Here is a 24,541-nt window from a genome sequence, read left to right as displayed (position 1 = left end):
TAAATAATGGCATATTCGAATTAACAGAACATAATACAGATTTATGTATAAACAATTTTATATAATTTGATTACGTAACTTTATAAAATATATAAGTAAATTATTTGAAATTTAAAGCATTCCTTTAAATATTAAATTTGTTATAATGTTATTTCAATTTTGCGTAATAAATTAATAACTTAAAAAAAAATATTAATATCGTTGTAATATAATAGTCACCTTTGTTGATCTTTTCGATTTCCTGGCGCTTGTCAATATGTACTTCCAAAATGATAACTTGTAGCCATATTTTCTGCTGCTACGGACTGATGCATCTATACACATCATATTATTTTTTCTGACGTTAGTTCTTTCTTGAAATTTTGAATATCCATTCGTAACGTGCAAACATTGACAGTTAATTAATTTTTCGAGAGCATTTTTATCATAGAGAGAATATTGAGTCACGAATTTTGATATTAGTAAAGTTTGATATATTAAATTAGTAGCATATACTTCTGTTGATCTATTTGATATCCAAGAGCTTGCTAGTTTGAACTATCATGGTGACAACTTACACTCGAAACATCGTGAAAAAGGAATTGTATCATGCGCGCGCGCGCGCTATCCATGTATGTCCTTCAGAACTTGATATACATTCATTAGTTAATATATTTTTAATTTGGACATAAATAGAACATTCAAATCATATTTGCTAAAAATGTTTGACACGAAATTATAAATTCTATATCATTAATCGTTAATTGTTCAATTTGGTTGTTCTAATTGTTTATAATAGAATATACTAATAGAAGAACCTTCTAGAAGAATAAAATATATTGATGTTATATAGTATCATTTATCTCTGTTGACCTTCTTGATTTTCAAGATCTTGCGAATATATACTTTCATGATGATAACGTGTAGCCATATTTTTTACTGCTACGTCTTGTTGTATCATTCTATACTCGTAATTATCTGCAGCTGCTTCAAGTTTTGAATTTTCATTTTCATGATATTGATAGTGAAATCTTATATATAAGTCATCTATTCCTTTATAGGTATAAAATATACTAACAGAATAATTACAATAGTTGCAGCTTGCGGTTAAGGTCATCATATCGATTGTGAAATTTACGTGTAGTAAATAATTTGCAATTTCTTTTTCTATCGCATCTTTTAATTCTTGCTAATGATATGTTTTTGGATGATCCCCTAAGTATGGTTTATGCGTATTAAAGCGTTATACAGGGTGTCTAAAAAAAAACGGATCGAAACACAATGAGGACGTAGATTGGATCAAGGGGAACAAAACAGTTTTGTACCATTTTGCAGTTGACGCAATATTTAACGAGATATTAACGTTTAAAGATAGGCGAATACAAGCGTCCGACCAGCCTACTGCTCAAGCGCTATCCTTCTCCTCCCCATGTGCGCCGTTCTGAGTGGCTCGCTTGCCAGGCTATACCCGCACCTCGCGACCCGCCCACGCCCCCCGGCCGGCGCGACATGCGATCGGTGGGGATGGTAGGCCGTCCTGCCGGCAGCAGTACATGAGCAGTAGGCTGGTCGCACGCTTGTATTCGCCTATCTTTAAACGTTAATATCTCGTTAAATATTGCGTCAACTGCAAAATGGTACAAAACTGTTTTGTTCCCCTTGATCCAATCTACGTCCCCATTGTGTTTCGATCCGTTTTTTTGAGACACCCTGAGCGTTATACTAAAATTTTAATGCGTACATAATGTATTAATAACTTAAGAAAAGTGAAACATTAACATTTTTATTACATAACAGTTACCTTTGCTGTTTTTCTCGATTTTCAGGAGCTTGTGTATTCATATTATTATGATGGGAACTTGTACTTGTATTTTCATCGTCTATAGATTGTTGTGTCATTCTGTCCATTATCTTCAGGTTCTTGTCCAGAACTTATAGATTCATTTTTTTTTTTTTAACAAATGTGATGTATTAATGAATCTGTCCCGTAAAATATGTTCATTTTAACATTGCAACGTTTGCATCGTGCAATAAATTCTTCCTCATGAATTTCATAATATTGCGATAGCGACTTATTTGCAATTTCTTCTTGTATAGCAGCTCTTATTTCTTGATTATGGTATTGTAGATGCGCCTTTAGATGTGATATATATGGTTGACGAAATAAATTTTTACAAAATTTACATCTTTCTGTGTATAAGTCTTCTTTGTCGAAATATCGCCACATCAAGTTATGGTTGTTTTCCCATTTTAAGCGATCTTCTTCAGTGCATTTGTCATGCTTATGGTATAAATGACCTTTCATTGCCATTATCATTTTATTTCTTTTTTTAGAAAATATATAAACTTTATCACAATTACCTGTATTGCACTTTACTTTTAAATTGTCTAATTTAGAAAAATGTTTCCACACCCAATTATCTGCTCCTTGATCTGCCATTACATCCGCACGGTATCCCGATGTATTGCTAAATACAAAATACCGATCAAGACAAAGAAAATGTTTAGAGAAGTTGTTTAGAAGAGGTTGACGATAGGAAAGAGAGTAAAACATGTAATTTTCCATTGATATGTTAAGATTAATTATTGATTGAATCTTTTAATTAAGAATCATATAGTTCAATTTCTACTTCTACGATTTCTGTTATCAATCAATGAAATTACGATTAATATTACATATTTTACACATCTTGACTTGAAAATAAAGTTTAACAATGAAAATTGGTCGAAATTTATAAAATTTGGAAATCATTCTCGACTTTTTACTACAGGTTACTATATAACCGTTTATCATTGTTATTGAAATAAACATTGAAGTAAATAGATTAAATTTAGTAATATACTAAATTTTTAATGCGTATTAAAGTGTACATTATGTATTAATAACTTAAGAAAAGTGAAACATTGCCATTTTTATTATATAACAGTTACCTTTGCTGTTTTTCTCGAGTTCCAGGAGCTTGTGTATTCATATTATCATGATGGGAACTTGTACTTGTATTTTCATCGTCTATAGATTGTTGTGTCACTCTGTTCCCGTCATTATCTTCAGGTTCTCGTCGAGATCTTATAGATTCATCTTTTCTTCTTTCATCTTTTTTTATACAAATGTGATGTATTAATGCATCTGTCCCGTAAAATATGTTCATTTTAACATTGCAACGTTTGCATCGTGCAATAAATTCTTCCTCATGAATTTCATAATATTGCGATAGCGACTTATTTGCAATTTCTTCTTGTATAGCAGCTCTTATTTCTTGATTATGGTATTGTAGATGCGCCTTTAGATGTGATATATATGGTTGACGAAATAAATTCTTACAAAATTTACATCTTTCTGTGTATAAGTCTTCTTTGTCGAAATATCGCCACATCAAGTTATGGTTGTTTTCCCATTTTAAGCGATCTTCTTCAGTGCATTTGTCATGCTTATGGTATAAATGACCTTTCATTGCCATTATCATTTTATTTCTTTTTTTAGAAAATATATAAACTTTATCACAATTACCTGTATTGCACTTTACTTTTAAATTGTCCAATTTAGAAAAATGTTTCCACACCCAATTATCTGCTCCTTGATCTGCCATTACATCCGCACGGTATCCCGATGTATTGCTAAATACAAAATACCGATCAAGACAAAGAAAATGTTTAGAGAAGTTGTTTAGAAGAGGTTGACGATAGGAAAGAGAGTAAAACATGTAATTTTCCATTGATATGTTAAGATTAATTATTGATTGAATCTTTTAATTAAGAATCATATAGTTCAATTTCTACTTCTACGATTTCTGTTATCAATCAATGAAATTACGATTAATATTACATATTTTACACATCTTGACTTGAAAATAAAGTTTAACAATGAAAATTGGTCGAAATTTATAAAATTTGGAAATCATTCTCGACTTTTTACTACAGGTTACTATATAACCGTTTATCATTGTTATTGAAATAAACATTGAAGTAAATAGATTAAATTTAGTAATATACTAAATTTTTAATGCGTATTAAAGTGTACATTATGTATTAATAACTTAAGAAAAGTGAAACATTGCCATTTTTATTATATAACAGTTACCTTTGCTGTTTTTCTCGAGTTCCAGGAGCTTGTGTATTCATATTATCATGATGGGAACTTGTACTTGTATTTTCATCGTCTATAGATTGTTGTGTCACTCTGTTCCCGTCATTATCTTCAGGTTCTCGTCGAGATCTTATAGATTCATCTTTTCTTCTTTCATCTTTTTTTATACAAATGTGATGTATTAATGCATCTGTCCCGTAAAATATGTTCATTTTAACATTGCAACGTTTGCATCGTGCAATAAATTCTTCCTCATGAATTTCATAATATTGCGATAGCGACTTATTTGCAATTTCTTCTTGTATAGCAGCTCTTATTTCTTGATTATGGTATTGTAGATGCGCCTTTAGATGTGATATATATGGTTGACGAAATAAATTCTTACAAAATTTACATCTTTCTGTGTATAAGTCTTCTTTGTCGAAATATCGCCACATCAAGTTATGGTTGTTTTCCCATTTTAAGCGATCTTCTTCAGTGCATTTGTCATGCTTATGGTATAAATGACCTTTCATTGCCATTATCATTTTATTTCTTTTTTTAGAAAATATATAAACTTTATCACAATTACCTGTATTGCACTTTACTTTTAAATTGTCCAATTTAGAAAAATGTTTCCACACCCAATTATCTGCTCCTTGATCTGCCATTACATCCGCACGGTATCCCGATGTGTTACTAAATACGAAACAATGATTATGCCGAGAAAAATATTCACAGAAACTGTTTTGAAAAGGTCAGTGAAGAGAATCAGAAAAGAAAAATAGCAAAACATGTAATTTTTCACTGATCTGTAAACATTATTGTACTGTTTGAATTTTTCAGTTAAGAATCATTTCGTTTCTGCTTATTCGATTTGTGTTATTGAACGTTTAAATTATAATTAATATTATTTATTTTATTCATCTTGACTAGAAAACGAAGTTTAGCCATGAAAAATAATTTAGCCATACAAAATTTGGAAATAAATTTCTTTAATTTTTCTATATGATTATTACAACATCGATTGTCACAGTTATTGTAATAAACATAGAAGTGAATAAATTAATAAGAATTAAGATTCGACCGTGTAAATGTACAAACATACATACATAAGAGAGCGTCAGTGATCGGTCAAAGTTAGATGTTATGTGAATACATTATATTCTTAATTTTAAATTTTAATTATCTCAGATGTGACTGTGCGTTGAAACATTCGAACATTAACCACAATCGATTTGAGACGCAAATAATATAATTATAATGAAGAGCCGAAACATTCGGACATTCAAGAATTACGATTCGACCGTGTAAATGTACAACATATAACATATGTTTGAGAGCGCCTGGCTGAGGTAATATTTTTCGTAATAAGTTCTTTGCCCAATTAATTTAGGGGGGATTATTTCATATATAGGAATGTCCAAACGTTTCGGTTCCTCATCATATTTATATTTATATTTTTAGCGTCTCACAATCAGGTCCATTGTGGTTAACGTCCGAATATTTCGGCGCACGGTTACATCTGTGATAATTAAAATTTAAAAATTAAGACCCGTATTCAGAACGCGCTTACAACGATGGTAGCGCGCTAACATACTATGCTTTACGTCACGCATATTACAGAATTTCAGAGATAAAAGCGCGCTTTTATCGATAAAAGCGCGTTCTGAATACGGGCCTATCAATATTGTATTCATAACATCTAACTTTAATCGATCATTGGCGCTCTCTAATGTATGTATATTGAATAAATTAAATTATATGTAATAATTTAAATATAAAACTACAGGAAAGGAGAGCAACTGCCATGACCTTGATGTTATCAAGATCATGATTCTGAGTAACCTTCAATAAGATTTCGCCGTCATTTGTGCTTCGTTAAAAAGTCATTAACAATCAAAGTCGATAATTATTTCCCCACTTTGCGTTGATGACTCTAAACAGTGGGGGCGGTCGGAAGAATAAGATAGATCGACTATAGGCGCACGACTTTCTACGCGAAAGTTGTACGCTTATATACATATATATATGTATATATATATATGATTCTTACAAGAAGGAAAACATGCTTCGTTTTCACGATAAAATTCGTTTTTATAACCTATATCTTGTCACTTCGGCTTCTGTTTTAACCTATTCCGACGGAAGTTCGTCATAATTGCATCACAATTTGATATACTACGAACTTTATTGGAAAAAAGGGTGTGCTATGATTGTGCCGCCGAAGTTTACGCAATTGTGAACGATCTCGCGCGCCTGCACGAATGGGCAACCCGTCATACTGACCTGTATGTTGGTGCAACACCCTGTACATATCAACTTTTGAATAAATACAATATCCGAAGCATGTTTCAACGTTTACATTTATTTTATAACAATTACATTGCAATCAATTTTTGTGTATTAAAAGATTATATATAAATGGGTAATAGAGCTACGAGCCAAGGTTAATACACATGGTCAAATTAAAAAATAAAAATAAAATTAAAATAAACATACAAATAATTTTAATCTAAATGCCGGCAAATAACAACAAACGTTTCGATCCGCATCGGATCATTCCCAAATGTTAGAATTGATTACAAAAAGAATATATAAAATTAAAAATTATAATTCAGAAACTTCCCTCTCATTTCGCAGTATCTCCGCCAACATATTGGTACTATGTGAAATCAGCAATGTGTTTATCCGCTTATGTGTAATGTATGATTTCTGTCAAACATAAGTCATACAAATAAAATCGGTAATATATACGAAAAATACGCAGTCATACAGAATTATAAAAATATAAAATATAAGAAATATGAAAATTATACAGTCATACAGAAACTAATAATCAGTTTCTGATTATCAGTTTCTGTATGACTGTATAATTTTCATATTTCTTATATTTTATATTTTTATAATTCAGACAGGAATTTTAAATAATATGAGTATTATCCGTCAGTATCTATTATCGGGATATCTTTACATCACATCTAATACATACAGGACGTATCATTTTAAGGTTAGAACGCAATTATCTATCAGCCCCTATTCGTTATTCTAAAATCCATTTTAAGTGAAACTTATTTTGTTTCGAGGAAGACAAATCTTTTTAATATTACAGATCTTTTCTAGGTGAACATGCCTTCAAGATACCAAGGTGACATTTATTTTTTCGACTGGAAGAATATATGTATATATTTTTTATATAATATGGTTCCTCTAATTACTCTGCAAATAAAAGTAATAAAATGGAAATAATAAAACGAATCACTAATTTACGAGTTATGTTGTACTTTATTATTGTGACATATTGACATCAGATATTAAATACATCATAAATTATTAGTTTCCTATAATCATATCTTAATACTTTTATATTTTAACACACTGAAAAAAAAGATTGGCTGCTGCAGTAAATTAGATGGTAAAATATGGCATAGCATTTTTAATTGGTTGCAGCAGTCAATTTTTGGTTGTGTTAGTCTATCGAAATCCTATACTGACATTGCAGATAGGCTGACGCAACCAAAAATTAGCTGCTGCAACCAATTAAAAATGCTATGCCATATTTTATCATCTAATTTGCTGCAGCAGCCAATCTTTTTTTCAGTGCAGTATAATAAGATTAATAAATTTAAATAAAAGAAATCAAATGAGACACCTTATATATAAATTATATTAACTTTGATATATTCTTATAGATGACATAAGATGTTATCAGGGTTGGCAAGTAACGTGTTATTTATAACGTCCTTGTTACCATTACAAGTTATTTTTTCCAGTAACGATTGAGTAACGACGTTACATTTGCTTTTGAGTAACGTTCATGGTAACGCAGTTACATTTTTGGGGTAATGGTAACGATTTCACTAGTTACTCTTTTATCATTACTCTATTTCTATTTACATGTAAGTTTTAATCGTTACTAGAGCGTATATACATTTATTAGGTTTTGAGTTTTATTCCTCTACTAAAAAATAGAATTCTGAATTTTTTTTGTATTTACCGCAGGAATTTAATTATGCATATAATGGCGTTTTTCATTGGCAGAACTAGTGCACATTCAGTGCACTTTTAAAGCCGCTGTACAATCGACATAAAGATGTTCTCAGACATTCTCATTGCAACACTCGTGTGGTTTTTTGGTTAAGCTTGAGTCCAAGAGAACATCTCGATTCCTGCTCCATTCTTAGACGGTTATTTTGAGGAAAAATCATTATTACTGTCATCAGATTCTGATGAAAATGCACATGAATTGTAAATTCAATCACCTTTCATCGTCTTTTTACCAACCTGTAAAGGGACTTCTTTCCTGACCTAATATTTTAATTTAATACTCGAGAACAAGTTTGTATTAATAGTACTGCAAAATATCGGTCCGCGATGGTACTTCAATGTCAAAACTACAAAAGCAAGCGAATAATTTATTATGACTCGGTTTAGCTCCCATGACTCTGCGTGCGCGAAACACGTCACTGACCGGCATTACGAATTCGCGTATTCCGACCGCCTATATTCCAAATGCGTTCCATTTATGAATACGTAACGAAGTCTCGAGGAAAACCGAGTTGGACGTGGGCGATGGTCTTTCGTTCACGCAGAAAGAGAGGTTTCGCTTATGTAAGGGTGCACGATATTACTAGCTGCCTGTCAACCGTTTCACGCCATTCTTCTCCGCGTCCTTGACGCACACATCGTGACTTTGGCTACGTTTACACCGTGCATTTAGGCCGCGGCCTATACAATAGATTTCTTTGTTTATCCTGTATATTAAACAAAGACACCTATCGTATAGGTCGCGGACTAAGCACGGTGTAAACGTAGCCAATATCATTAGTGCAATTGCGTCATCCTGGCAAATATTGCGGAAGCTCGGTAAACCTGTGAGAGCGTTCTAATCCATCTGCATTCCTTCACGAAAAAGTGGTATACATATATGTGGTGACGATTTTTACAAAGTTTATATGTAATTTGCGCCCGTGATGTTAACATAAAAATATAGAATTACGGACGACTATTTGTGATGACTCGCATTCATCGACAAGTGTTAATTTCTTCGCATCGAGATATAGGGAAAAGTTGTCGTATACGTACTACTTAAATTATCTTCTATTATATTTCTCATTTAGGACTGATTTATATGCAAATAAATGTTGAAAATTGAAACTTGACGTTTCAGGTACATATTATATATGTATAATAAGTTATTTATACATATAATTAATTATGGATTAAATAAATAAAATACTTTTTTAAAAATTTTGTCTTGTTTATTAAAATATGTCACTTTTGCGTTAATTATATATAATGATCTATGTATATATCTGCTTTTGAAAGAATACAAATATATATTTGATATATGTTTCAATTATTATATATGTTTTAATTATATAATACTGACATTATAACTAGTATATTACGATTAGTATATTAGTATATTAGTTTATCTCTAAACAATCTGTAATAATTAAAGTTACATAAATATCACATAGAAATTAAAGTAAGTAGTTACTCAGCATTTTAACATTAGAATACTAACTCGAATTATTTAAATAATGTGTCCACCTTAACTTGACTACAATAATAATTATTTTGAATAATCCCATGCAGCATGAAATATTTATGTGAAATTATTTTTTGAAATACTTTAATATAATATTTCAGAAATATTTTAAACGTTTGTAAAACTGTTTTACAAAGACGTTTTAAAATACTGTATTAAATTATTTCACAAAAATATTTTAGAAATATTGTAGAAAAAGGATATTTCAACATTGAATTATTTAAAGCATTATAGATCTAGCTTCGACCGTTAAAGGCATTTCAATTTCTATTATTAATTGTGTTTCTCACATAGCATGGTCTTTAAAAATGTTTAATTTGATATTTCAAAATGATCTTCTGGATATTTCTGGACTATTCAAAAATATTTTATGAAATATTTCTGGAATAGTTTATATCTTGCAATGAAACATTTTTGGAATATTTTTGAAATATTTCTGTGGAGTATGTCAGTATTAGGATATGATTTATAATCGTAATAATTATATACATAATATGTATATAAAAAATTATAATTCTGATATCTCTCTCTCTTCGTATAGGTTACATAAAACCGTAAAATTTACATTAAGATTTTTGTCTTAAAATGATCTCAGGAATCTACCCATAAACGTTGTTATGATCTTTACCAGACATTCTGTAAAGTAATTGAAAATATTTATATATTGTACGATGAATGTAAAATCTTCTACAATAAATTTTCTTTTATAAGAATATGAAAATTCAGAATTGGATTATATTTTCACCAGCTAAATAAATTGATAAAAGTTAACATCAGTTTTACTTAATTTTTTAAAGTGTTGTTAGCACGCATGAAATAAGTTGTAATTATCTGTAAAATTTTTGTTTATATTACTCATTTTTTATTTATCTCATATTTTTGTTACTCTAAATGCTATCTATATACCATTACTTAAAAATTAAAAAATTCGATGAGATATGATTTAAGCAACTGATACGCAATCAGCAATTCTCCCCTAGTACATTTTTAATTTATTTTCTGTTATCTGTAGTTTTTAATTACAAACCTCAGTACATTTCATATTCAAAACGAAATATGATAATACATGATTGATATTACTGTCATATTTTGATATTTTGCTATCGCGCATCACTATCGAGTGAATAACGTCACAGTTTCGTTAAAGATGTATTTGGACCAATATCAGCTCGGTACTAATTGAAATTCCTCGACAAAATTGTTGAAAGCTATGACCACATCAGAGAGGGAGACGCAATTTTACTATGTTCCCAGTTAAAAGGAACTCTACATAGAGATATTGCCTTGTCGTTGACTATCATATTGCTTATTAACAAAATAAAGAAAGGATTAATTAAACAGAAAAGTTATTTAAATTTAGATATTTAGATACAATTTATAATTCTCACATGTAACTTTATTCAATTTTTGTTTTTTCTTGACTTTATTATTGTGCAAATCACATTTGATTTATATTACTTTATATTATTATATAATACTTATTTTTTCTTTTTATTCTTTTATTATATTAATATTATATGTATTTCTGAAATATATATAATTCATCGTGCTGAATTATTTAATATTTTGCAAGAAAAGATCTGTTTTTCATTCCTGTACTCTCCGAAACTGATACACACGATGCAATAAGTTGAAGTGAATCAAATATGTTTGTTTTACTTTTTTCAACTTATTGCACAGTTGTATGCATTCAGAGAGTACAGGAATAAAAAAACAAACCTATGGTTTCTATATTAATTGCACTTTCTATCGATTTAAATAATTATTATGATTGCCCAGATAGCACATGATATTAATAGAACATATATGAACGTTCTAAGAATATTGGTACATTCTTAAAATGTTCTATGAACGTTTTTAGAAGTTTGGTGCTGTATGGGTGGTACATTCATTTATTATTTCCCCTATTTTCCCCACTGTTTACCCTCAGTTTATGTTTGGTGACTTTTCTGTATTCAAGCTCCAATATAATCTAGCAAGCATAATTACTAGCGTTCTTCACGTCGAATATCACAGTGTATCTCACACTAGGTTACTTTAATCACATATATTTTTATGAATTTTGCTTTGAGAGAGTCCTGCGAGAGTGGAGCGTGGCTTTTTCACGTCACGCTAGACGACCAGAGAAACGGGGTGGCGAAAGGGTGGTGACCAGCGGAGATCGTCGCGAGGGGAGAACACGCGCGTGGAGATGGGAAAAAGCAGGGGCGGGGAGGGGAGGAGAAGGAAAAAAAAAACGTTTGAATACGAGCAGAAAGTGATATAAAATATATCCGTATTTTTTCAAGGGATTCGCCGTGCCGCTACGGTCGGTCCGAATCCTCTGGATTTCGTTTTGATGAGTTTTCCCGTTCCGCCTACTTCTCCACCATTTTAACCCTCCCCGAAAATCCACAGTTCAATCGCAGCTATTGAATACCAATGTAAACGCTCTTGGTTGCTTTGCGGATTTTTTACTCTTGCATTTTGCTCTTTTCGCGACCACCGTCCTCTCGGGACACACTTTCACGGACACTTTCGAAGCTGTTCTTGAGAACGAGACGAAGAGGGTGTGGTTTTTTCGAGGTGTGGCTTTTTCGAGGGTGCTTCGATCGCGAGAATTGAGATATTTGTCTCGTACGTTTTCTGTCCCATGGTGACTCTCTTCAGCGGCGCATAAATAGGTGGAAGCTGGCTTTAAAGAAAGGAATTTTTGCTCATATGTCAGTTGCACGTTCTCCTCTTAGACTAGACATATATGATTTTCTAGATATGATAAACTTAAAAATAGAAGAAAAAATGAAAGAATGAACTTATGATATATACTTGTTTAATATGGTATATGTAGAAGTTTATGAATTTAAATAATTATTAATAAGTAATCAAGCTAGTAATACAAGTCAATAATAAGTTGCTAAGTTTTAATGTAACATGATAGAAAAAAGATTTACTCACATATTGCTGTTATAGCAAAGTAACAATTGCAATATCCCCGACAGAGTTCAAGATTGGCGTATTGCTTTCAGTATGTAAATAACGAAAATATGGTGGTAGTGCGTTTGTATTTTAGTGAACGTATTTGCAGTACATAAAGGCCCGCCAAAGAATAAAGCTTGTAGCCTCAGTGCGCGTGCAGCTGAATGCAGATGGATTTTGCAGTAGATTTCATCGCGGCTTGAATTGCAAGTTCTGTTGCGCGTGTAGAATGAGGCAAAATTTCTTTCATTCGCCGCGTAAAGGGGCGACCGGCTGATTTAATTACCAGCAGTAACGTAACGAGCGCTACAAGCGAAGCTGGCTCAAGGCTACTTGGATCACAATGTTGGCGGATACATTTGGTTTGAGAGGATTTTGTATCGTTCCCCAAGCGAGGAGACGCGCCGCGTAACGTCACGGGAATGATGCGTTTCTACGAAAGAATTACTATGGGAGGGGAAAGGGGGGCAACATTAATATGTAGCAGCGGGAAACGCGGGAGTGACGACTTTTAATGAAAACGCGAGAGACACGCGCACTGCAGTAACGGGTGCGACTGGGAGATAAAAAGACGAAGCTGAAAGGGGAATACCCAAACGCCGTGTAACATTAAGCCCATTCTATAATTGCGTAAACATAGTTGCATAATAAATGGTTGTAATTGTAATAATTGACTACAGAATCATTGAATATGAAGAGAATATTTGACTCTGTGATTGATCAATTTTTTAATCAATTCTACAATTGTCTTAATAGCACAAGACTTTTTTAGGATAATCCGGAATTCGTCCTATCACTCCCGAATATTCTGGAATATATGTATGTGTGATATATTCAGGACATTATACTAAGATGAAAATTTCAGAAGAAAATTGTTAGGTCTTTCCTGAGGTCTAGCAAATAATCGCCTAAACATGTCTTAAACAACATCATAATATTCTAATCCGAAGTTTTTTAAAGATATCCGTCTATAATTTTTAGGATCTAATTCGGGGTTTTTCTAAAATTTTAGAACTGCTGCTAGAAGACGTCATTTTTCGCACGTAAAATTTAGTCAAACTGTTTATGTAATTATTATATATTCATATAACCGAAGCACAGACGTGGCATAATTATTTGTACATGATTTTCGCATACACTTAGTGCAAGACTATCCGGTACACTTTATCCAAGAGACACTTGAGAGACGTTCTTCGAACGTTCAGAAGAAATAGGGATCCTCTAACCATCTTTAGGATGTCCCTTGAAACGTCTAGGTATGAATTGTGTGGGAAATAATAGAATTACCTCAAAGATTAGGATAGACTACCAATTTCTATATTCTGTGGATGACCGTGGGATTTAATGAAGCACTCATTTTGGTAGTCCACAGAACATTTCAGAATGTCTTCTGGTCTATAAAAGTCCCTGTGCTATTAAGATGTAGTTGTAAGTGGTTGTAATTGTAAGAATTGACCAATCACACTCGAATATGAGGAGAATATTCGACTGTGATTGATCAATTCTTACAACCACTTATCTACAACTTTACGCAATTATACAACTACACTTACACAAAACAGTGTGAAACCGCTTACGTTCGGAACAAATTTCTTTGTCATCCATTTGAAAAATTACACTTAATCGTTATTTTGCAAATATTCCATTTTTCATCTTTAAAAATTTTTCCTATAATAATAGCACTGTTCTACCTATTCTCATTTATAATTTTCCTATCTTATTACGGAGTCTTACATTTTATTTACACTGCAAAACTGTTTTGTCTAATTACAGTCATTACTTTAGGTTAAAAGCGCAGTTTCAGCTATACCGAGTTGGCCACTATTAACCAGCAGATGATGAGAAAACTTTTGATATCTCTCCCAGAAAGAAAAATAATAAATATCCAACCAACGTCACAGTGTATAAGATATAAAGTAGGATATGAATATATTTCACGAGATACAAACACAAAATGTGGTCACGCTTCAAACCTGTCGGAGGGAACCGCGATCCTTCTCAAAATAAACGGATGCAAATGATCGAACCGCACGGTTGTCGCGCGCGTAACGTATACCATTGTCACGCTCGACAAAATAAATATATAGCAGGGCTAGTCGCATTTAAGCCCGATATCATTCCTACCGTCAGATAGTCGATGTTGCGCAGTTTCTGAGGAAAATATGGTGGCGAGTTTGCGGATGGAGCGTCTCATGGATCGCACGGAAGGAAACTTAAATAAAATTCAGGGCGATATAGGTGGTTCATGAGCACCACCTTCGTTTGGCGAAGAGGCGTTTGTGGATAACACAGGATACGTGACTTCCATCTTCTAGAAGCGTATCTGAAGGAGATGTAAGAGAGATAAGCGAGTCGCGACAGAGAGATGGCAGGCGAAGGTTTTGGAGGCGTTGCCAAAAATCAAGAACGAGGAATGCGCGAAGGAGTGAGTATTTCACGTCCATGTAGAATGTGGACGACGTGCGGCTGACCGATCGATCGATCACGGTTTTCCTCGTCGATCGATCAATGAGTCTCAGCTGGTCGACCGACAAGTCACCACGTGTTCTTATTTGTGGAAACTTGTCGGGATTATAGACCTCCGATGTCGGTGACCCATATGTAGATGGAAAATTATGTTGCTCGGATGAGAGAATAGCAATTTGAAATCAAATATAGAAGCTCCCGAGCGATCGTCTTGCTATTGTCGCACGATTCTGTAACATATAATAAGTAGTATATATTGTGATACATTAACGTAATGGAATGAGGAGAATGCAATTACACGCAAATGAATTACGGGGTAATGTGCCCTAAGATAAAATATCCAAAAATATAAATGATGCATAATATTTGTGTAATTGTACAGCTATATATTATAAGGTATTAAAGCCGATCTATAGGAGTCAAGAGAACATTGGAAAATTAATTAATATTTAATCCGTGCAAGAGAAATTATTTACTCCAAAATTGATTGTCAAAAGTAATTAGAAAGAAAGAGACTTCTCAACTGTTACAAAAAAAAAGATTTTAATTGTTAAAAATTTAATATAATTTCAATCTTAATCGCAAGAAAATTGTAGATGTTAAGAGTTATGGTACTTTTGCGATGAAATTCCGAGGAGTTTCTATGGAAGAAAAGGCGGTTCAAAGGGAACCGCCTACGCACAGATGCAGGTAGGAAAAGCGGCGAAAGAGAGATGTCTTTAGAGAAATATGTGACCTATATATCGCGCGCGTACGTCGTATACGTATCCCATTGCTCGTAGGTATCAAGCGACATTTGAATAACATCGTAACGTGCCGAGTAGAGCGGCAAGCCTCCAGTTTCTATCGTCGGTTTCTTACACTGCCTCCTCGCGGTCGTTCTTTTTCTTTTAACCGCTGCGACCCCGTCCCGAAGCCGCGCGGCCGATGATGTCGATTTAAAATTCTAATGCCGCGGCGCGCAACTTTGTTCCTAGGACGGTCATAGACGCGACGGTATCCGAAAATGGGTTACCTCGCATCATGTTCCTGGCGCGCATCTTCCTTCTCGCTCACAGCGAGAAACGTTGAAACCGGAAGCCGCTGACTGGCGCGGAATCAGACTCGCCGGCGGAGTCAAAGGGTTATGAAACACAGCGGCCCGGGCTTCTTAAATGTCATGCAAACTCGATTCTATCCCTCTGCCGTTTCTGGTTTCCACCGCCGCTTGGCGACCACCGAACTTCGTGAACGGTGAAAGGAAAATTTTAGTCGGGGCTTTCGCCTTTTTATTGCCCGATACCACGCCTTGCTCGAGGGGCGGCGTCCCCGAGCTGAGGCGGAGGAAAAAGGAAATTCTCGGTAGAGCAGAATAAATATGTATGCTAAGCTGAATAGGGAGGATTTCAACCACAGTCGTCTCATGGGTGCGCGTTCGGTCGTCTCCGTGGTTCTATGGGTTGGGATGGTCATCGATCGACGATTGCGTAGATTTTGCGGCCATTCGAGGATGATACGTCACTTGTCTCTCGCGGAGGGAAGCATACATATGTAAAGTATCGGCGACGAGAAAAAGCTATTATTACATTTGTCTGAATTCGAAACCTTCAAAGTGAAGCGTGTGAAAGATATAAAAACCATAAAAAAAGCGAGCGGGCTTGAATTGCTACGCACGTGCCTTAAACGATCTTTTCATCTTTCTCGCTAATGCTTCACGCCTGAGAAAATCAAGTTGCTACTTGGAACGACCATAAACTCAATCCTTTTTGCCACTGGCACGTTTACACTGTGCATTTAGACCGCGGCCTATACAATAGATGTCCTTGTTTATTCTGTAGGTTAAACAAAGATACCTATCGTATAGGTCGCGGCTTAAATGCACGGTGTAAACGTAGCCACTATCTAGCATGATGTTGGTTCGATCCTGTAACATTGACAACAGTTTTGTAACCGACCTTCGTTAAAGGTGCACATGCACGTGCGAGCGGTTGCAACTGCATACAGATTCGGTTTCTTTGATCTGGGAAAATATAGTGACACTATAGAGCGGATAATCCTGATTTCATATTCCTTTTAGTTAAAGTATGAAAGCTGCACGTCTACTGCGCGCGCGGTGAGTCTTTACCTAAGACACAAGATTTTCTGTGTCGCTCCATGTGCCAGCTTTGATATCCCAGACCGCACTATGTTTAAAATCGAGATATAAGATGTTTTGAAGATTATCAAGACATCTTTTAGACGTTATAAGGCGTCTTAAAAACGTCTTATAAATTGAAGGACACTTTATGTACGATTTTGGACATGCGTGCTGTCTGAACTTTTACAACAGTCAATTAAAAATTTATATACAATACAATTAATAAATTTATTAATTAAAAGAACCAAAGAAAAACGTTAATTAAGACAATTTCCATTTTCATATAATCGTAAAATTGAAATATAATTAACACTCATAAGTTGACATATTATTTAATGAACACTTGGTGGATATTTCGACGAAATATATAGCTCTGACTAGCCAATTATCGTAATAATAACGGAAGCTATCGCGAACGAGCAGCGGAGAGAATCAAGGCAGCCAAAAAGTTAATGGAACAAAAGGAACTCAAGGCTTCCTCACCCTTTATCGCGTTATAGACGTTCCTTTACTCCCGCACAGTGAGTTCAACTACACGAGTATGCCCGAATAATTCGATGATTTAGATGGAAAGATAGTGAAGAAGTTAAGTTTCTCTTCTTACTCCGCACTAGGAACTCGAAGCGACATATCATATCATTCGAGCTGTTTACTCGATCATACCACATACCGGTTCATTCCTGAGAGAACGCTTAACTAATCTCGCCTGCGTTTATATCCCTCGTGTGTTCTACTCATCCTAATTTGTTCCGTCTTTCGGACTGTAACGGTTGAGTGCTGTAACAAGCTCGCTGATGCGAGTTCGCAAGTGCGGAATCACCGTGATTTCGGCACTTTCGGTCTTACTAGCACTGAAAAGAGCGGCGATTTCGACGGTAGACGCGCAAACGTGCCGGCGAACAGATTATTCGGTAATCCGCGGCCAAACGGCGAGCAGTTAAGCTCGCACCCTCGTCATTAACCGTGACGATGGATTCGAACTTCGAAGGATCGCGATGGGAAAAGCCCGAAGTCTCTCCTCTTGGAAATCGCGATTGCGAGGGATGTGTCCAACTAATTACCCGAACCCCCGACGTCTGCCCTAACTGATGGAATTGCGATAATTAATCATTTACTTCAAGAAGCTGACGCCGTCACTTTGCCGACGTATAAATTCAGTTTGATAACCACAACGTTTGGAGGATCCGAAGCAGAAGATCAAATAGATAATAATCTGTTGAAAATGCAAATTTTCAAGAGAATGGATAGAATAACGCGAGGGCATTCGAAATTTTATCAGTTACATCTCGATATTACGTTATCGCTCGCTTACATCCGTCCTGAATAAGAAATCCGCTGCTTTGAGCAATAATAGAAAACTTCTGATAAATACGATTTATTTCAAAGTGTTTATCGCGGTGAGATTGAAACGCTTCGCCATTGAGCGTATTTACACTTGAGTGATTTTGCTGGATATTTTATATTAAATTTTTCTCTTGAAACAACACTATTTCCTATTATTTACAAGGAACAAATAACTCATTTTCTTATTTGATTTTGTGACTAAGACTATTGGATTTTATGGCTCCTCCTTTAATTACATTCATGATCGTTTCTTATAACTTTTATAACGATAGGTATCGATTATTATAGACTTCAGTAAATTTATTTATGCACGCAAGTACACTGTTAAATCTAACCTAATTTAAGTTGCCACCTGTTCCTACTCAATATGTCATTATTTTATATCAAAACAATGGAGTTAAATGTTAAACAGTTTCCAGGTGCTTCTACATAATTTGCAAATCGCAAAACAGTTCAAATTGGGTTAAATTTGGCAGTATATATATAGATTTAACAGTGTATCTGTAGTGTTTACGGATTAATTATAATTTTAAGCCCATTCTACAATTGTGTAAGTGTAGTTGTAAAGTGTGGTTGTACTTGTAGGAATTTGAGGAGAATAGATCTGTTTTTTTATTGCTGCACTCTCTGAACTGGTGCATACGGTGCAATAAGTTGAAATGAAACAAACGTATACTTCAGAGAATGCAGCAATAAAAAGCAGATCTAATAACGTATTAGACAGTGATTGATCAATACTTACAACTACAATTACTCTACGCAATTATATAATGAGCTTTAGATAAAAAAATCTCATTGTGATAAAGTGATACAATCTTTTCAATAAATTTCATCTATACATAGGTGAGATATTCTGACTTCAAAATTTGCCCAGTTTTTAAAAGCTATACATCTTCATGATTTTTGAAATACGTTCTATTTTTCTGTCCCACATATTATACTAAAACTATGAGCACCTAGCGAAAGAACCATAGGCTGCTTTAGACGCACATTGGGAATGCGAGACGAGGACAGCAGCGCGATAAATTTGTTTTCGAATAGGAGCGATCGACCGGGAAACGGAGCTGCCATAAAAATAAAACACCGGAAACAAGGAATCATCTTGCGAGATGAAGCTCATATTTTCCGGGTGACGCACTGGGCTCGATTGTCGTGGGCGTTTCGTCGTGGATACGTAATGCACTCCGTGAGCTCGAGATGCACGAACTGCGAAGATGCAGCTGTCGATAGCGACGTTGAATTCCGAATTCTTGACACATACGTGCGCGCGCTCGCGCGCGCAAAAAAGCAGTATGAACGTCTTGATAAATGTAAGAGACGCGAACTTGCCTCAACCTCCGTGAAATGCAAGATCTGCAAACTATCAGCAACATAATCGCGACTGTTTAAAATTTATATTAATTATTATTTGTCTTTATAAATTGAATACTTAAATGTATAATACTTATGTATTCGAAAGAAATTGTATTATGCGCAGTGTGTGTGTGTGTGTGTGTATTAAAGCACTAAATGATTAAACATTCCGACATTAAATATAATATAATGTAGGTATATTAATTAGTGGTATATTAATTGGCTATTATCTAAAAGATATTTTGTCTGATAATGTCTCATATTTTCATTTTTATATTAAAAACAGTATAGCTATATGAAATGTAATGCATTTTGTACTATTTTTTAAATGTTTATTATTAAAAATTACAAAATTTTTCTATTTACTTTTTCTAATTACTAAATAAAATCTGTAATGAAAAATACATTTTATACATTTCTAATTTTATTCTCAAGAACCATGAAACAATTTTTTTAATGTACGTATATTCATACAAATTCTATTTCCGTATATCATTATTATGCAAACGTACAACGCAGCAGTATACTCAATGTTGAGTAAGAACTTAAAATAATACCGACAAGATAGCACACCACGGAAACACGGGCAGACAGAACGATGACATGTCCTTGACAGGTGACGAGCAAACAAAAGACGAAGCTCGCAAAGGTTGACGGGTGAAGATGTGGAGAGAAACGGAAGATGAGAGACAAGATTGGCTTAGGCAAAAAGGACAGCCCTGATTAAAGGAGGACGAGAGCAAGAAGACTGAGCAAGTGAATGTAATTGGCTTGAGTTGGCGCTATCTTGCTAGTCAAGCAGTTTCTCAGCTCGGTCGCTATCAGTGCGAATATAAATTCAGATCCTTTTATTTTTAGGGGGTGGTAGTGGCGGCGGGGGGGGGGGGGGGGGGGGGGGGCCCCCCCCCGCCGCATCCATTCCGCTTCACCGCGCCAACGGACCCGGAATTAACGGCGTTAATTTGTTTTAAGTACGCCCGAGGAAAGTTTCGGCGAGGTCTGAGTATCGATGGCGCTCGTTGACCGTTGATATTCTCGAAGGGTCGAACACTCGTCGAAGTCCGATACTTCTTCGTGTGATTTCGCTAAAAAGCGAATAGAACTCATGTACAAATTCTGTGATATTTCAGAATATATAATATTTATAATATACTATATTATAATATAATATTATAATATATAATACTATATTATAATATTATATTATAAACAATAATACAGAAATTATAAAAATTATAAAATAACGAAAGATAAGTAAAAAGTAGGAAAATGGGAGTTAAGTACGGTAATCAATGCGCAAATCTTTATATTATAAAACCTTTAGGGTAACTCCGGTATATATGCCGCACCTATCAAAAACTTAATTTATTAAGTATTATTTACTATGTTTATAGTAAACGAACTATATCAGTAAAAACTTTGTACTGTCTACTACTATGAAAAAAATATTAGAAATCCGAAATATTTATTTTTCATATTAAAAAATAAACTTTTTGAAACCTTGTATTTTTGTCGCATATCTCATAGGGATGGGATATATGGCTACTCATAGAGGGAAAAGAGATATGTACGGTTTATGAAAAATTTACAAATAATGCAAACATGCTTAATAATACAAACATGCTTTACTATTCCACTACACGTATGTATCCCGAAATAATCACTAAGTCTAACCACACGTCCTACATTAATCATTTTATGTAGATTATAACTTATGATGACGTTACTTATTACAGTGACAAATCGATTCGACTCACAATAAATTCATTAATATTAACAGTAAGAAGCTGAAATCATAACACAATACTAATATAACAAAGGCATGTAACAGAGTAGTTACGGGAAAATTACCCCCACTCCTTCTATTTTTTCTGACTTCTGCGGCGTAAATCCCAGCGCGGCGTATTTGCCGGAGTTACCCTAATATAACTGATCACATTCATCACAAAATGCAATGATTAAAAACACTGGACGTCCTTTCTTATTTTGTTTATTGTTATAAAATAACAATAACTAGATAGAAAGTAATTTTGACAAATATATTAAATATGAAACTCCATGATGCTGATTTGTTTTCTATACTGATATTAGTTCTAATAATATACATGTATGTGTATTAAACGAGATAAAATATTTTGAATTTTATCGACATTATCAAATAAAGGTGTTCGCGAAAGTCTCTCTCTCTCTGTAAATAAAATTTAAATATTTTTCCAGTAAACAGTACAGAATGTCTTGCAAATCTTTCCTCTTCAACTGTTATTTTCCAGATCCTTCGATATCTCGAATTATATTACATGTCGTTTTACATTAATTCGATCCAACAACAATATCGCGTTGAAATTTTGCATACGATAACGAAGTTTGTCGTCCGCATTTGCCTTCGCATAACATGTAAATACGGAGCTTGTTCCGTGACTCGTTCGTTTCACGATCTTTCCGCTATTGCGATAGGAGTCGATAGCTGATCGAAACACGAGCGATTCTCGCTGGTATTCATCCGGTTGGCGTATGCTTCCGCGCAGTGTGCATTAGCGGCATTATCGAGAGCGAGGAAGTTTGCTCTTTATTACTCTCAAACGTGAATTACTCATCCAGCATTTCAACTGCAGCCAATTACGTAGATTGAGTGACGTAGAGTGTGCTTGCGGGATGAAGCCAAGAAAGTCGTAATCGCTCGCGTCGATATCGCGGACGGAACAAAGTTTCTCGCGTCGCGCTAAGTCGTTCCAAGCCTTTCGCGATAGGAGTCTCCTATTAAGGACACGCGAGATTAATTGTCTGCCGTTCGATTGCATCGATTGATATTCTACGACACACGTTATGCTTAACGCGTGAGTCAAATTCAGTTGGCAACTACAGAAAATAGATACATCGAAAATGTATAATTCTATCAAATCGTTAAGGAAATTTAATACGAAAACTGTTTCTTATAAAGAAAAAGATTCAATAATAAAAATTTTTGTAAGGACTTTTCTACAAAAAGATTTAGTAAAATATGGAAAAATATAACAAGGTATAATCTCTACTAGAGAGAGATGTTTGTTGACTGAAAATATTACAGAAATTTTTCTAAATAAAATTTAAATGAAAAACGTTATAATTATAATATTACAAATAAAAAATGTCTATTAAAAATGTTGTTTCATTATGGAATATATTTAAACTGATTTATAAGGTTGTTACTTAATGTGCTTAATTTGTTAGTTTGCTTAATTGCTTTCCTTAATTTGCTATCAAAATAATTTTTTTTCGTACTTATCTTTTTTTATCATTATGAAATCTGTATGTTCTTTTTTAAATTTGAATAAAATCGAAGCACGCGCGGATATTTTTTGAGACATAGTCTGCTTCTGTTATATCATGCGCTCGTTTTGCATTTCCAATTTAAATGCCTGCGACTTTTTTATGAAAATTATAATCTGTTTCTCGGGATGTGCATGTAATTACGTAAACCGTACATTCACGATGTTAGCACCCGTGCAGACTTTTGCACGTTTTATCACAGCGCAGTCTCGCAAAGGCCAACGCGGCAGCAATAATAGTGTCTGGTAATTGCTGCGGGTTCCCAGATTTCACAAAGGTGAACCGTATTTCTGTTTCACTGAAGTGTACCCTCCAACGTCCTGTTGTATAGCTCCAGCGGGGATATTGTTAAAAATAATATTGTCACGTTCGATGTAACAATGTTGTAGAAAAATGTGGCGTATATTTCAACTTGGTCTCCGATTTTTATCATCCTGGAAGAATTCACGAGTTAGCAGTATTCGGGACAAGGCAGCGGTAAAGCCAATCGGCGCGATAAAAATGGACGCATTTCGGGTTAAACGTTTCCTCAGAAACGAATTAGGGCGAAGTAGGGTAATCTACCTAGCGTTGAATATCGAGATTCCTAGAATGGCGTAACCATTTGAAGTAAGCTCGCCCGTTTCGATACGTTTTGCTTCATCGATCGCGATTCGATCGTATCAAGAGAAGAGGATAGCATTATCGGAAGAATAAAGGCCCCTTATCTTTTTACTTATTTTTCTAAATGAGGATATAGAGATGATTGTATTTTAATTTTTCAGAGGGTAATTCTGTCAAATTTATAATGAAATTCTGAGAATTTATAATACAGGTTTTATCTCCTACAAGAGTATGTAATTAGAGGTTCATTTATATTTAAAAGATCGAACATGTTTCAGCTTTGCTTTGAAGTAAAAATTTGCGTCATTAATATTCTCGTAATCAGTTTCGAGATGAATGGCATCCAGACTTTTACTGTTTCCGTAAAATAGAACATCAAGCAGAATATACGACACTCACTGTGCAATTATCTGAAGCGAATATTTAGTCTTTTTTCTTTTGATCATAAAATTGATAAAAAATTAAATTGGTACATGGTATAATTTTGATAGGAATCATTTATTGTTATTAAAGAAAAAATTTATAACAGGAATGAGATAAAATTTTCTTCACTAAAATGTAGTTAGCAATATCGAGCTATTTAGGTATCCGGATACTATTCAGAGCGTTACACGAGTAAATCAAATCCGGATGTCCGTCTAATATTCATATGATTGCCAAATGGACTGAATTGCGGCGGCAGATGTAAATCATACGTAGGCAACCGAGAAACATGGTTAATGGCTAAAATCTCTTCTATTAATATGTATAATTTTATCTAAAATTTATTAAATAAATCATATATATGAATACTTATACAGGG

General features: G+C 34.1%; 1 long non-coding RNA gene across 1 annotated transcript in view; it reads right to left on the bottom strand.

Moving 5' to 3' along the window:
• Positions 1–276: 276 nt before the first annotated feature.
• LOC108731069 (uncharacterized) overlaps positions 277–24,541 on the bottom strand; it is a 265,224-nt gene continuing 240,959 nt past the window's right edge. The window contains exon 3 of the long non-coding RNA XR_001937000.1: positions 277–314. This is a non-coding gene — a long non-coding RNA (uncharacterized lncRNA). The remainder of the gene's footprint in view (positions 315–24,541) is intronic.

The sequence above is a fragment of the Mycetomoellerius zeteki genome, unplaced genomic scaffold (genome assembly GCF_001594055.1).
Source record: "Mycetomoellerius zeteki isolate Tzet28-1 unplaced genomic scaffold, Tzet1.0 scaffold12, whole genome shotgun sequence".
Taxonomy (NCBI): domain Eukaryota; kingdom Metazoa; phylum Arthropoda; class Insecta; order Hymenoptera; family Formicidae; genus Mycetomoellerius; species Mycetomoellerius zeteki.
Note: the sequence above shows the minus strand (reverse complement) of the source record. Positions and strands in the feature narration are given on the sequence as shown.